Source organism: Crinia signifera, chromosome 8, assembly GCF_055691185.1.
Source record: "Crinia signifera chromosome 8, ASM5569118v1, whole genome shotgun sequence".
NCBI classification, from domain to species: domain Eukaryota; kingdom Metazoa; phylum Chordata; class Amphibia; order Anura; family Myobatrachidae; genus Crinia; species Crinia signifera.
In genome coordinates, this window is record NC_139224.1 from 73921858 (window position 1) to 73934739 (window position 12882).

A 12882-nucleotide genomic window follows, 5' to 3' on the forward strand; every position below is an offset into this window, starting at 1 on the left:
AAAAGTTTCCTAACTGTATTGGCTTACTGAAAAAAATCATGTGTTGGTAATGTAAAAATACCTACAGGACATGATATTAGCAGGGGGTCTTAAATTAAACTACAAAAGATGCTCAACACTGTTTAGCTGCCAAAAGCAGTTGGAATTGGGCCTAAACAGTGTGGTAAGTCGTTAGGTGATGGCTATTGTGTCTGTTTGACCTCTTCCAAATGTCTGTACTGGCAATAAAAAGAAAAAGTTTCCAATTTAAATAGCTAGAGAATAAAAACAATTTGCCAGTAATGTGAAAAAACCTACAGCACCTGGCGTTCCCATGTGGTCTCCCACCCAAGTACTAACCAGGCCCAACACTGCTTAGCTTCCAAGATCAGACGAGATTGGGCCTATCCAATGTGGTATGGCTGTAGGTGAGATACAGGCACTTTTTTGCCCTCTTCTACTCCTATCAGCAGGTAAGCTAATAAAAAAGGGTACTTATGTAGTATCTGGGCTGCCGATTTTTTGATTGTATGCCTTAAGTTAAGGCATACAATCAGATGCGATGCGATGCGATATCGCATCGCATCGCATCGCATCGCATCGCATCCGATATCGGATGCGATGACCCGATTTTTCCATAGGAATCAATGTTAAAATGATTCCTATGGAAAAATGGGTCCTTTTCATACCCCTACTATCCAAGTGGGCATGGAGTTGGAAATAAACCTGTGGCGAGCGTAGCGAGCCACCGAGCCCGAAGCGTGGCGAGCGAAGCGAGCCCCGCGAGGGGACGGTATTCGTCCCCTCGCGGGGCTCGCTTCGCTCGCCACGCTTCGGGCTCGGTGGCTCGCTACGCTCGCCACAGGTTTATATCCAACTCCATGCCCACTTGGATAGTAGGGGTATGAAAAGGACCCATTTTTCCCATTGAATTCCATGTTAAAATGGACTCAGTCCATTTTAACATTGATTCCTATGGAAAAATCGGGTCATCGCATCGCATCGCATCGCATCGAATCGCATGGTCGCATGCGATGCGATGCGATCTCCCGATCCGACCCGATTTAGAAATCGGCAGCCCAGATACTACATAAGTACCTAAAAAAGTTTCCTAACTGTATTGGCTTACTGAAAAAAATCATGTGTAGGTAATGTAAAAAGACCTACAGGACATTATATTAGCAGGGGGTCTTAAATTAAACTACTAAAGAGGCTCAACACTGTTTAGCTGCCAAAAGCAGTTGGAATTGGGACTAAATAGTGTGGTAAGTCTTTAGGTGATGGCTATTGTGTCTGTTTGACCTCTTCCAAATGTCTGTGCTGGCAATAAAAAGAAAAAGTTTCCAATTTAAATAGCTAGAGAATAAAAACAATTTGCCAGTAATGTGAAAAAACCTACAGCACCTCGTGTTCCCATGTGGTCTCCCACCCAAGTACTAACCAAGCCCAACACTGCTTAGCTTCTAAGATCAGACGGAATTGGGCCTATCCAATGTAGTATGGCTGTAGGTGAGATACAGGCACTTTTTTGCCCACTTCTACTTCTATCACCAGGATAGCTATTAAAAAAGTTTCCTAACTGTATTGGCTTACTGAAAAAAATCATGTGTTGGTAATGTAAAAATACCTACAGGACATGATATTAGCAGGGGTCTTAAATTAAACTACAAAAGATGCTCAACACTGTTTAGCTGCCAAAAGCAGTTGGAATTGGGCCTAAACAGTGTGGTAAGTCGTTAGGTGATGGCTATTGTGTCTGTTTGACCTCTTCCAAATGTCTGTACTGGCAATAAAAAGAAAAAGTTTCCAATTTAAATAGCTAGAGAATAAAAACAATTTGCCAGTAATGTGAAAAAACCTACAGCACCTGGCGTTCCCATGTGGTCTCCCACCCAAATACTAACCAGGCCCAACACTGCTTAGCTTCCAAGATCAGACGAGATTGGGCCTATCCAATGTGGTATGGCTGTAGGTGAGATACAGGCACTTTTTTGCCCTCTTCTACTCCTATCAGCAGGTAAGCTAATAAAAAAGTTTCCTAACTGTATTGGCTTACTGAAAAAAATCATGTGTTGGTAATGTAAAAAGACCTACGGGACATGATATTAGCAGGGGGTCTTAAATAAAACTACTAAAGAGGCTCAACACTGTTTAGCTGCCAAAAGCAGATGGAATTAGGCGTAAACAGTGTGGTAAGTCTTTAGGTGATGGCTATTGTGTCTGTTTGACCTCTTCCAAATGTCAGTGCTGGCAATAAAAAGAAAAAGTTTCCAATTTAAATAGCTAGAGAATAAAAACAATTTGCCAGTAATGTGAAAAAACCTTCAGCACCTGGTGTTCCCATGTGGTATCCCACCCAAGTACTAACCAGGCCCAACACTGCTTAGCTTCCAAGATCAGATGAGATTGGGCCTATCCAATGTGGTATGGCTGTAGGTGAGATACAGGCACTTTTTGCACCCTTCTACTTCGATCACCAGGTAAGCTAATAAAAAAGTTTCCTAACTGTATTGGCTTACTGAAAAAAATCATGTGTAGGTAATGTAAAAAGACCTACAGGACATTATATTAGCAGGGGGTCTTAAATTAAACTACTAAAGAGGCTCAACACTGTTTAGCTGCCAAAAGCAGTTGGAATTTGGACTAAACAGTGTGGTAAGTCTTTAGGTGATGGCTATTGTGTCTGTTTGACCTCTTCCAAATGTCTGTGCTGGCAATAAAAAGAAAAAGTTTCCAATTTAAATAGCTAGAGAATAAAAACAATTTGCCAGTAATGTGAAAAAACCTACAGCACCTGGTGTTCCCATGTGGTCTCCCACCCAAGTACTAACCAAGCCCAACACTGCTTAGCTTCTAAGATCAGACGAGATTGGGCCTATCCAATGTGGTATGGCTGTAGGTGAGATACTAGCACTTTTTTGCCCACTTCTACTTCTATCACCAGGTAAGCTAATAAAAAAGTTTCCTAAGTGTATTGGCTTACTGAAAAAAATCATGTGTAGGTAATGTAAAAAGACCTACAGGACATTATATTAGCAGGGGGTCTTAAATTAAACTACTAAAGAGGCTCAACACTGTTTAGCTGCCAAACGCAGTTGGAATTGGGCCTAAACAGTGTGGTAAGTCTTTAGGTGATGGCTATTGTGTCTGTTTGACCTCTCCCACATGTCTGTATTGGCAATAAAAAGAAAAAGTTTCCAATTTAAATAGCTAGAGAATAAAAACAATTTGCCAGTAATGGGAAAAAACCTACAGCACCTGGTGACCCCATGTAATCTCCCACCCAAGTACTAACCAGGCCCAACACTGCTTAGCTTCCAAGATCAGACGAGATTGGGCCTATCCAATGTGGTATGGCTGTAGGTGAGATACAGGCACTTTTTTGCCCTCTTCTACTTCTATCACCAGGTAAGCTAATAAAAAAGTTTCCTAACTGTATTGGCTTACTGAAAAAAATCATGTGTTGGTAATGTAAAAAGTCCTACAGGACATGATATTAGCAGGGGGTCTTACATTAAACTACTAAAGAGGCTCAACACTGTTTAGCTGCCAAAAGCAGTTGGAATTGGGCCTAAACAGTGTGGTAACTCTTTAGGTGATGGCTATTGTGTCTGTTTGACCTTTTCCAAATGTCTGTGCTGGCAATAAAAAGAAAAAGTTTCCAATTTAAATAGCTAGAGAATAAAAACAATTTGCCAGTAATGTGAAAAAACCTACAGCACCTCGTGTTCCCATGTGGTCTCCCACCCAAGTACTAACCAAGCCCAACACTGCTTAGCTTCTAAGATCAGACGAAATTGGGCCTATCCAATGTGGTATGGCTGTAGGTGAGATACAGGCACTTTTTTGCCCTCTTCTACTTCTATCACCAGGATAGCTAATAAAAAAGTTTCCTAACTGTATTGGCTTACTGAAAAAAATCATGTGTTGGTAATGTAAAAATACCTACAGGACATGATATTAGCAGGGGGTCTTAAATTAAACTACAAAAGATGCTCAACACTGTTTAGCTGCCAAAAGCAGTTGGAATTGGGCCTAAACAGTGTGGTAAGTCGTTAGGTGATGGCTATTGTGTCTGTTTGACCTCTTCCAAATGTCTGTACTGGCAATAAAAAGAAAAAGTTTCCAATTTAAATAGCTAGAGAATAAAAACAATTTGCCAGTAATGTGAAAAAACCTACAGCACCTGGCGTTCCCATGTGGTCTCCCACCCAAGTACTAACCAGGCCAAACACTGCTTAGCTTCCAAGATCAGACGAGATTGGGCCTATCCAATGTGGTATGGCTGTAGGTGAGATACAGGCACTTTTTTGCCCTCTTCTACTCCTATCAGCAGGTAAGCTAATAAAAAAGTTTCCTAACTGTATTGGCTTACTGAAAAAAATCATGTGTAGGTAATGTAAAAAGACCTACAGGACATTATATTAGCAGGGGGTCTTAAATTAAACTACTAAAGAGGCTCAACACTGTTTAGCTGCCAAAAGCAGTTGGAATTGGGACTAAACAGTGTGGTAAGTCTTTAGGTGATGGCTATTGTGTCTGTTTGACCTCTTCCAAATGTCTGTGCTGGCAATAAAAAAAAAAAGTTTCCAATTTAAATAGCTAGAGAATAAAAACAATTTGCCAGTAATGTGAAAAAACCTACAGCACCTCGTGTTCCCATGTGGTCTCCCACCCAAGTACTAACCAAGCCCAACACTGCTTAGCTTCTAAGATCAGACGGAATTGGGCCTATCCAATGTAGTATGGCTGTAGGTGAGATACAGGCACTTTTTTGCCCACTTCTACTTCTATCACCAGGATAGCTAATAAAAAAGTTTCCTAACTGTATTGGCTTACTGAAAAAAATCATGTGTTGGTAATGTAAAAATACCTACAGGACATGATATTAGCAGGGGGTCTTAAATTAAACTACAAAAGATGCTCAACACTGTTTAGCTGCCAAAAGCAGTTGGAATTGGGCCTAAACAGTGTGGTAAGTCGTTAGGTGATGGCTATTGTGTCTGTTTGACCTCTTCCAAATGTCTGTACTGGCAATAAAAAGAAAAAGTTTCCAATTTAAATAGCTAGAGAATAAAAACAATTTGCCAGTAATGTGAAAAAACCTACAGCACCTGGCGTTCCCATGTGGTCTCCCACCCAAGTACTAACCAGGCCCAACACTGCTTAGCTTCCAAGATCAGACGAGATTGGGCCTATCCAATGTGGTATGGCTGTAGGTGAGATACAGGCACTTTTTTGCCCTCTTCTACTCCTATCAGCAGGTAAGCTAATAAAAAAGTTTCCTAACTGTATTGGCTTACTGAAAAAAATCATGTGTAGGTAATGTAAAAAGACCTACAGGACATTATATTAGCAGGGGGTCTTAAATTAAACTACTAAAGAGGCTCAACACTGTTTAGCTGCCAAAAGCAGTTGGAATTGGGACTAAACAGTGTGGTAAGTCTTTAGGTGATGGCTATTGTGTCTGTTTGACCTCTTCCAAATGTCTGTGCTGGCAATAAAAAGAAAAAGTTTCCAATTTAAATAGCTAGAGAATAAAAACAATTTGCCAGTAATGTGAAAAAACCTACAGCACCTCGTGTTCCCATGTGGTCTCCCACCTAAGTACTAAGCAAGCCCAACACTGCTTAGCTTCCAAGATCAGACGAGATTGGGCCTATCCAATGTGGTATGGCTGTAGGTGAGATACAGGCACTTTTTTGCCCTCTTCTACTCCTATCAGCAGGTAAGCTAATAAAAAAGTTTCCTAACTGTATTGGCTTACTGAAAAAAATCATGTGTAGGTAATGTAAAAAGACCTACAGGACATTATATTAGCAGGGGGTCTTAAATTAAACTACTAAAGAGGCTCAACACTGTTTAGCTGCCAAAAGCAGTTGGAATTGGGACTAAACAGTGTGGTAAGTCTTTAGGTGATGGCTATTGTGTCTGTTTGACCTCTTCCAAATGTCTGTGCTGGCAATAAAAAGAAAAAGTTTCCAATTTAAATAGCTAGAGAATAAAAACAATTTGCCAGTAATGTGAAAAAACCTACAGCACCTCGTGTTCCCATGTGGTCTCCCACCTAAGTACTAAGCAAGCCCAACACTGCTTAGCTTCTAAGATCAGACGGAATTGGGCCTATCCAATGTAGTATGGCTGTAGGTGAGATACAGGCACTTTTTTGCCCACTTCTACTTCTATCACCAGGATAGCTAATAAAAAAGTTTCCTAACTGTATTGGCTTACTGAAAAAAATCATGTGTTGGTAATGTAAAAATACCTACAGGACATGATATTAGCAGGGGGTCTTAAATTAAACTACAAAAGATGCTCAACACTGTTTAGCTGCCAAAAGCAGTTGGAATTGGGCCTAAACAGTGTGGTAAGTCGTTAGGTGATGGCTATTGTGTCTGTTTGACCTCTTCCAAATGTCTGTACTGGCAATAAAAAGAAAAAGTTTCCAATTTAAATAGCTAGAGAATAAAAACAATTTGCCAGTAATGTGAAAAAACCTACAGCACCTGGCGTTCCCATGTGGTCTCCCACCCAAGTACTAACCAGGCCCAACACTGCTTAGCTTCCAAGATCAGACGAGATTGGGCCTATCCAATGTGGTATGGCTGTAGGTGAGATACAGGCACTTTTTTGCCCTCTTCTACTCCTATCAGCAGGTAAGCTAATAAAAAAGTTTCCTAACTGTATTGGCTTACTGAAAAAAATCATGTGTTGGTAATGTAAAAAGACCTACGGGACATGATATTAGCAGGGGGTCTTAAATAAAACTACTAAAGAGGCTCAACACTGTTTAGCTGCCAAAAGCAGATGGAATTAGGCGTAAACAGTGTGGTAAGTCTTTAGGTGATGGCTATTGTGTCTGTTTGACCTCTTCCAAATGTCAGTGCTGGCAATAAAAAGAAAAAGTTTCCAATTTAAATAGCTAGAGAATAAAAACAATTTGCCAGTAATGTGAAAAAACCTTCAGCACCTGGTGTTCCCATGTGGTATCCCACCCAAGTACTAACCAGGCCCAACACTGCTTAGCTTCCAAGATCAGATGAGATTGGGCCTATCCAATGTGGTATGGCTGTAGGTGAGATACAGGCACTTTTTGCACCCTTCTACTTCGATCACCAGGTAAGCTAATAAAAAAGTTTCCTAACTGTATTGGCTTACTGAAAAAAATCATGTGTAGGTAATGTAAAAAGACCTACAGGACATTATATTAGCAGGGGGTCTTAAATTAAACTACTAAAGAGGCTCAACACTGTTTAGCTGCCAAAAGCAGTTGGAATTTGGACTAAACAGTGTGGTAAGTCTTTAGGTGATGGCTATTGTGTCTGTTTGACCTCTTCCAAATGTCTGTGCTGGCAATAAAAAGAAAAAGTTTCCAATTTAAATAGCTAGAGAATAAAAACAATTTGCCAGTAATGTGAAAAAACCTACAGCACCTGGTGTTCCCATGTGGTCTCCCACCCAAGTACTAACCAAGCCCAACACTGCTTAGCTTCTAAGATCAGACGAGATTGGGCCTATCCAATGTGGTATGGCTGTAGGTGAGATACAAGCACTTTTTTGCCCACTTCTACTTCTATCACCAGGTAAGCTAATAAAAAAGTTTCCTAAGTGTATTGGCTTACTGAAAAAAATCATGTGTAGGTAATGTAAAAAGACCTACAGGACATTATATTAGCAGGGGGTCTTAAATTAAACTACTAAAGAGGCTCAACACTGTTTAGCTGCCAAACGCAGTTGGAATTGGGCCTAAACAGTGTGGTAAGTCTTTAGGTGATGGCTATTGTGTCTGTTTGACCTCTCCCACATGTCTGTATTGGCAATAAAAAGAAAAAGTTTCCAATTTAAATAGCTAGAGAATAAAAACAATTTGCCAGTAATGGGAAAAAACCTACAGCACCTGGTGATCCCATGTGGTCTCCCACCCAAGTACTAACCAGGCCCAACACTGCTTAGCTTCCAAGATCAGACGAGATTGGGCCTATCCAATGTGGTATGGCTGTAGGTGAGATACAGGCACTTTTTTGCCCTCTTCTACTTCTATCACCAGGTAAGCTAATAAAAAAGTTTCCTAACTGTATTGGCTTACTGAAAAAAATCATGTGTTGGTAATGTAAAAAGTCCTACAGGACATGATATTAGCAGGGGGTCTTACATTAAACTACTAAAGAGGCTCAACACTGTTTAGCTGCCAAAAGCAGTTGGAATTGGGCCTAAACAGTGTGGTAACTCTTTAGGTGATGGCTATTGTGTCTGTTTGACCTTTTCCAAATGTCTGTGCTGGCAATAAAAAGAAAAATTTTCCAATTTAAATAGCTAGAGAATAAAAACAATTTGCCAGTAATGTGAAAAAACCTACAGCACCTCGTGTTCCCATGTGGTCTCCCACCCAAGTACTAACCAAGCCCAACACTGCTTAGCTTCTAAGATCAGACGAAATTGGGCCTATCCAATGTGGTATGGCTGTAGGTGAGATACAGGCACTTTTTTGCCCTCTTCTACTTCTATCACCAGGATAGCTAATAAAAAAGTTTCCTAACTGTATTGGCTTACTGAAAAAAATCATGTGTAGGTAATGTAAAAAGACCTACAGGACATTATATTAGCAGGGGGTCTTAAATTAAACTACTAAAGAGGCTCAACACTGTTTAGCTGCCAAAAGCAGTTGGAATTGGGACTAAACAGTGTGGTAAGTCTTTAGGTGATGGCTATTGTGTCTGTTTGACCTCTTCCAAATGTCTGTGCTGGCAATAAAAAGAAAAAGTTTCCAATTTAAATAGCTAGAGAATAAAAACAATTTGCCAGTAATGTGAAAAAACCTACAGCACCTCGTGTTCCCATGTGGTCTCCCACCCAAGTACTAACCAAGCCCAACACTGCTTAGCTTCTAAGATCAGACGGAATTGGGCCTATCCAATGTAGTATGGCTGTAGGTGAGATACAGGCACTTTTTTGCCCTCTTCTACTTCTATCACCAGGTAAGCTAATAAAAAAGTTTCCTAACTGTATTGGCTTACTGAAAAAAATCATGTGTTGGTAATGTAAAAATACCTACAGGACATGATATTAGCAGGGGGTCTTAAATTAAACTACAAAAGATGCTCAACACTGTTTAGCTGCCAAAAGCAGTTGGAATTGGGCCTAAACAGTGTGGTAAGTCGTTAGGTGATGGCTATTGTGTCTGTTTGACCTCTTCCAAATGTCTGTACTGGCAATAAAAAGAAAAAGTTTCCAATTTAAATAGCTAGAGAATAAAAACAATTTGCCAGTAATGTGAAAAAACCTACAGCACCTGGCGTTCCCATGTGGTCTCCCACCCAAGTACTAACCAGGCCCAACACTGCTTAGCTTCCAAGATCAGACGAGATTGGGCCTATCCAATGTGGTATGGCTGTAGGTGAGATACAGGCACTTTTTTGCCCTCTTCTACTCCTATCAGCAGGTAAGCTAATAAAAAAGTTTCCTAACTGTATTGGCTTACTGAAAAAAATCATGTGTAGGTAATGTAAAAAGACCTACAGGACATTATATTAGCAGGGGGTCTTAAATTAAACTACTAAAGAGGCTCAACACTGTTTAGCTGCCAAAAGCAGTTGGAATTGGGACTAAACAGTGTGGTAAGTCTTTAGGTGATGGCTATTGTGTCTGTTTGACCTCTTCCAAATGTCTGTGCTGGCAATAAAAAGAAAAAGTTTCCAATTTAAATAGCTAGAGAATAAAAACAATTTGCCAGTAATGTGAAAAAACCTACAGCACCTCGTGTTCCCATGTGGTCTCCCACCCAAGTACTAACCAAGCCCAACACTGCTTAGCTTCTAAGATCAGACGGAATTGGGCCTATCCAATGTAGTATGGCTGTAGGTGAGATACAGGCACTTTTTTGCCCACTTCTACTTCTATCACCAGGATAGCTAATAAAAAAGTTTCCTAACTGTATTGGCTTACTGAAAAAAATCATGTGTTGGTAATGTAAAAATACCTACAGGACATGATATTAGCAGGGGGTCTTAAATTAAACTACAAAAGATGCTCAACACTGTTTAGCTGCCAAAAGCAGTTGGAATTGGGCCTAAACAGTGTGGTAAGTCGTTAGGTGATGGCTATTGTGTCTGTTTGACCTCTTCCAAATGTCTGTACTGGCAATAAAAAGAAAAAGTTTCCAATTTAAATAGCTAGAGAATAAAAACAATTTGCCAGTAATGTGAAAAAACCTACAGCACCTGGCGTTCCCATGTGGTCTCCCACCCAAGTACTAACCAGGCCCAACACTGCTTAGCTTCCAAGATCAGACGAGATTGGGCCTATCCAATGTGGTATGGCTGTAGGTGAGATACAGGCACTTTTTTGCCCTCTTCTACTCCTATCAGCAGGTAAGCTAATAAAAAAGTTTCCTAACTGTATTGGCTTACTGAAAAAAATCATGTGTTGGTAATGTAAAAAGACCTACGGGACATGATATTAGCAGGGGGTCTTAAATAAAACTACTAAAGAGGCTCAACACTGTTTAGCTGCCAAAAGCAGATGGAATTAGGCGTAAACAGTGTGGTAAGTCTTTAGGTGATGGCTATTGTGTCTGTTTGACCTCTTCCAAATGTCAGTGCTGGCAATAAAAAGAAAAAGTTTCCAATTTAAATAGCTAGAGAATAAAAACAATTTGCCAGTAATGTGAAAAAACCTTCAGCACCTGGTGTTCCCATGTGGTATCCCACCCAAGTACTAACCAGGCCCAACACTGCTTAGCTTCCAAGATCAGATGAGATTGGGCCTATCCAATGTGGTATGGCTGTAGGTGAGATACAGGCACTTTTTGCACCCTTCTACTTCGATCACCAGGTAAACTAATAAAAAAGTTTCCTAACTGTATTGGCTTACTGAAAAAAATCATGTGTAGGTAATGTAAAAAGACCTACAGGACATTATATTAGCAGGGGGTCTTAAATTAAACTACTAAAGAGGCTCAACACTGTTTAGCTGCCAAAAGCAGTTGGAATTTGGACTAAACAGTGTGGTAAGTCTTTAGGTGATGGCTATTGTGTCTGTTTGACCTCTTCCAAATGTCTGTGCTGGCAATAAAAAGAAAAAGTTTCCAATTTAAATAGCTAGAGAATAAAAACAATTTGCCAGTAATGTGAAAAAACCTACAGCACCTGGTGTTCCCATGTGGTCTCCCACCCAAGTACTAACCAAGCCCAACACTGCTTAGCTTCTAAGATCAGACGAGATTGGGCCTATCCAATGTGGTATGGCTGTAGGTGAGATACAAGCACTTTTTTGCCCACTTCTACTTCTATCACCAGGTAAGCTAATAATAAAGTTTCCTAAGTGTATTGGCTTACTGAAAAAAATCATGTGTAGGTAATGTAAAAAGACCTACAGGACATTATATTAGCAGGGGGTCTTAAATTAAACTACTAAAGAGGCTCAACACTGTTTAGCTGCCAAACGCAGTTGGAATTGGGCCTAAACAGTGTGGTAAGTCTTTAGGTGATGGCTATTGTGTCTGTTTGACCTCTCCCACATGTCTGTATTGGCAATAAAAAGAAAAAGTTTCCAATTTAAATAGCTAGAGAATAAAAACAATTTGCCAGTAATGGGAAAAAACCTACAGCACCTGGTGATCCCATGTGGTCTCCCACCCAAGTACTAACCAGGCCCAACACTGCTTAGCTTCCAAGATCAGACGAGATTGGGCCTATCCAATGTGGTATGGCTGTAGGTGAGATACAGGCACTTTTTTGCCCTCTTCTACTTCTATCACCAGGTAAGCTAATAAAAAAGTTTCCTAACTGTATTGGCTTACTGAAAAATATCATGTGTTGGTAATGTAAAAAGTCCTACAGGACATGATATTAGCAGGGGGTCTTACATTAAACTACTAAAGAGGCTCAACACTGTTTAGCTGCCAAAAGCAGTTGGAATTGGGCCTAAACAGTGTGGTAAGTCGTTAGGTGATGGCTATTGTGTCTGTTTGACCTCTTCCAAATGTCTGTACTGGCAATAAAAAGAAAAAGTTTCCAATTTAAATAGCTAGAGAATAAAAACAATTTGCCAGTAATGTGAAAAAACCTACAGCACCTGGCGTTCCCATGTGGTCTCCCACCCAAGTACTAACCAGGCCCAACACTGCTTAGCTTCCAAGATCAGACGAGATTGGGCCTATCCAATGTGGTATGGCTGTAGGTGAGATACAGGCACTTTTTTGCCCTCTTCTACTCCTATCAGCAGGTAAGCTAATAAAAAAGTTTCCTAACTGTATTGGCTTACTGAAAAAAATCATGTGTAGGTAATGTAAAAAGACCTACAGGACATTATATTAGCAGGGGGTCTTAAATTAAACTACTAAAGAGGCTCAACACTGTTTAGCTGCCAAAAGCAGTTGGAATTGGGACTAAACAGTGTGGTAAGTCTTTAGGTGATGGCTATTGTGTCTGTTTGACCTCTTCCAAATGTCTGTGCTGGCAATAAAAAGAAAAAGTTTCCAATTTAAATAGCTAGAGAATAAAAACAATTTGCCAGTAATGTGAAAAAACCTACAGCACCTCGTGTTCCCATGTGGTCTCCCACCCAAGTACTAACCAAGCCCAACACTGCTTAGCTTCTAAGATCAGACGGAATTGGGCCTATCCAATGTAGTATGGCTGTAGGTGAGATACAGGCACTTTTTTGCCCACTTCTACTTCTATCACCAGGATAGCTAATAAAAAAGTTTCCTAACTGTATTGGCTTACTGAAAAAAATCATGTGTTGGTAATGTAAAAATACCTACAGGACATGATATTAGCAGGGGGTCTTAAATTAAACTACAAAAGATGCTCAACACTGTTTAGCTGCCAAAAGCAGTTGGAATTGGGCCTAAACAGTGTGGTAAGTCGTTAGGTGATGGCTATTGTGTCTGTTTGACCTCTT

The 12882-nt window shown here is 40.3% G+C and overlaps 16 non-coding genes and 10 pseudogenes across 16 annotated transcripts; all 26 read right to left on the reverse strand.

The window, feature by feature from the left end:
• Positions 1-290: 290 nt before the first annotated feature.
• LOC146033354 (5S ribosomal RNA) lies at positions 291-409 on the reverse strand. Its single transcript, XR_014458763.1, has one exon. It is a non-coding gene; the product is annotated as a 5S ribosomal RNA (ribosomal RNA).
• Positions 410-1371: 962 nt separating this feature from the next.
• On the reverse strand, positions 1372-1490 carry LOC146028893 (5S ribosomal RNA; annotated as a pseudogene).
• Positions 1491-1834: 344 nt separating this feature from the next.
• On the reverse strand, positions 1835-1953 carry LOC146034591 (5S ribosomal RNA). Its single transcript, XR_014459995.1, has one exon. It is a non-coding gene; the product is annotated as a 5S ribosomal RNA (ribosomal RNA).
• Positions 1954-2298: 345 nt separating this feature from the next.
• On the reverse strand, positions 2299-2417 carry LOC146034766 (5S ribosomal RNA). Its single transcript, XR_014460169.1, has one exon. It is a non-coding gene; the product is annotated as a 5S ribosomal RNA (ribosomal RNA).
• A 344-nt stretch (positions 2418-2761) lies between these two features.
• On the reverse strand, positions 2762-2880 carry LOC146035183 (5S ribosomal RNA). The gene has a single exon (XR_014460586.1). It is a non-coding gene; the product is annotated as a 5S ribosomal RNA (ribosomal RNA).
• A 345-nt stretch (positions 2881-3225) lies between these two features.
• Positions 3226-3344, reverse strand: LOC146029072 (5S ribosomal RNA; annotated as a pseudogene).
• Positions 3345-3689: 345 nt separating this feature from the next.
• On the reverse strand, positions 3690-3808 carry LOC146028799 (5S ribosomal RNA; annotated as a pseudogene).
• Positions 3809-4153: 345 nt separating this feature from the next.
• LOC146027472 (5S ribosomal RNA) lies at positions 4154-4272 on the reverse strand. The gene has a single exon (XR_014454872.1). It is a non-coding gene; the product is annotated as a 5S ribosomal RNA (ribosomal RNA).
• A 345-nt stretch (positions 4273-4617) lies between these two features.
• LOC146028894 (5S ribosomal RNA) lies at positions 4618-4736 on the reverse strand (annotated as a pseudogene).
• Positions 4737-5081: 345 nt separating this feature from the next.
• LOC146033355 (5S ribosomal RNA) lies at positions 5082-5200 on the reverse strand. The gene has a single exon (XR_014458764.1). It is a non-coding gene; the product is annotated as a 5S ribosomal RNA (ribosomal RNA).
• Positions 5201-5545: 345 nt separating this feature from the next.
• LOC146028192 (5S ribosomal RNA) lies at positions 5546-5664 on the reverse strand (annotated as a pseudogene).
• A 345-nt stretch (positions 5665-6009) lies between these two features.
• LOC146029232 (5S ribosomal RNA) lies at positions 6010-6128 on the reverse strand (annotated as a pseudogene).
• Positions 6129-6473: 345 nt separating this feature from the next.
• On the reverse strand, positions 6474-6592 carry LOC146033356 (5S ribosomal RNA). The gene has a single exon (XR_014458765.1). It is a non-coding gene; the product is annotated as a 5S ribosomal RNA (ribosomal RNA).
• Positions 6593-6937: 345 nt separating this feature from the next.
• LOC146034767 (5S ribosomal RNA) lies at positions 6938-7056 on the reverse strand. Its single transcript, XR_014460170.1, has one exon. It is a non-coding gene; the product is annotated as a 5S ribosomal RNA (ribosomal RNA).
• A 344-nt stretch (positions 7057-7400) lies between these two features.
• Positions 7401-7519, reverse strand: LOC146035184 (5S ribosomal RNA). The gene has a single exon (XR_014460587.1). It is a non-coding gene; the product is annotated as a 5S ribosomal RNA (ribosomal RNA).
• A 345-nt stretch (positions 7520-7864) lies between these two features.
• LOC146034787 (5S ribosomal RNA) lies at positions 7865-7983 on the reverse strand. Its single transcript, XR_014460190.1, has one exon. It is a non-coding gene; the product is annotated as a 5S ribosomal RNA (ribosomal RNA).
• Positions 7984-8328: 345 nt separating this feature from the next.
• LOC146028800 (5S ribosomal RNA) lies at positions 8329-8447 on the reverse strand (annotated as a pseudogene).
• Positions 8448-8792: 345 nt separating this feature from the next.
• LOC146028895 (5S ribosomal RNA) lies at positions 8793-8911 on the reverse strand (annotated as a pseudogene).
• A 345-nt stretch (positions 8912-9256) lies between these two features.
• On the reverse strand, positions 9257-9375 carry LOC146033357 (5S ribosomal RNA). Its single transcript, XR_014458767.1, has one exon. It is a non-coding gene; the product is annotated as a 5S ribosomal RNA (ribosomal RNA).
• A 345-nt stretch (positions 9376-9720) lies between these two features.
• LOC146028896 (5S ribosomal RNA) lies at positions 9721-9839 on the reverse strand (annotated as a pseudogene).
• A 345-nt stretch (positions 9840-10184) lies between these two features.
• LOC146033358 (5S ribosomal RNA) lies at positions 10185-10303 on the reverse strand. The gene has a single exon (XR_014458768.1). It is a non-coding gene; the product is annotated as a 5S ribosomal RNA (ribosomal RNA).
• A 345-nt stretch (positions 10304-10648) lies between these two features.
• On the reverse strand, positions 10649-10767 carry LOC146034768 (5S ribosomal RNA). Its single transcript, XR_014460171.1, has one exon. It is a non-coding gene; the product is annotated as a 5S ribosomal RNA (ribosomal RNA).
• A 344-nt stretch (positions 10768-11111) lies between these two features.
• Positions 11112-11230, reverse strand: LOC146027330 (5S ribosomal RNA). The gene has a single exon (XR_014454734.1). It is a non-coding gene; the product is annotated as a 5S ribosomal RNA (ribosomal RNA).
• Positions 11231-11575: 345 nt separating this feature from the next.
• LOC146034789 (5S ribosomal RNA) lies at positions 11576-11694 on the reverse strand. Its single transcript, XR_014460192.1, has one exon. It is a non-coding gene; the product is annotated as a 5S ribosomal RNA (ribosomal RNA).
• Positions 11695-12039: 345 nt separating this feature from the next.
• Positions 12040-12158, reverse strand: LOC146033359 (5S ribosomal RNA). Its single transcript, XR_014458769.1, has one exon. It is a non-coding gene; the product is annotated as a 5S ribosomal RNA (ribosomal RNA).
• A 345-nt stretch (positions 12159-12503) lies between these two features.
• On the reverse strand, positions 12504-12622 carry LOC146028897 (5S ribosomal RNA; annotated as a pseudogene).
• Positions 12623-12882: the final 260 nt, after the last annotated feature.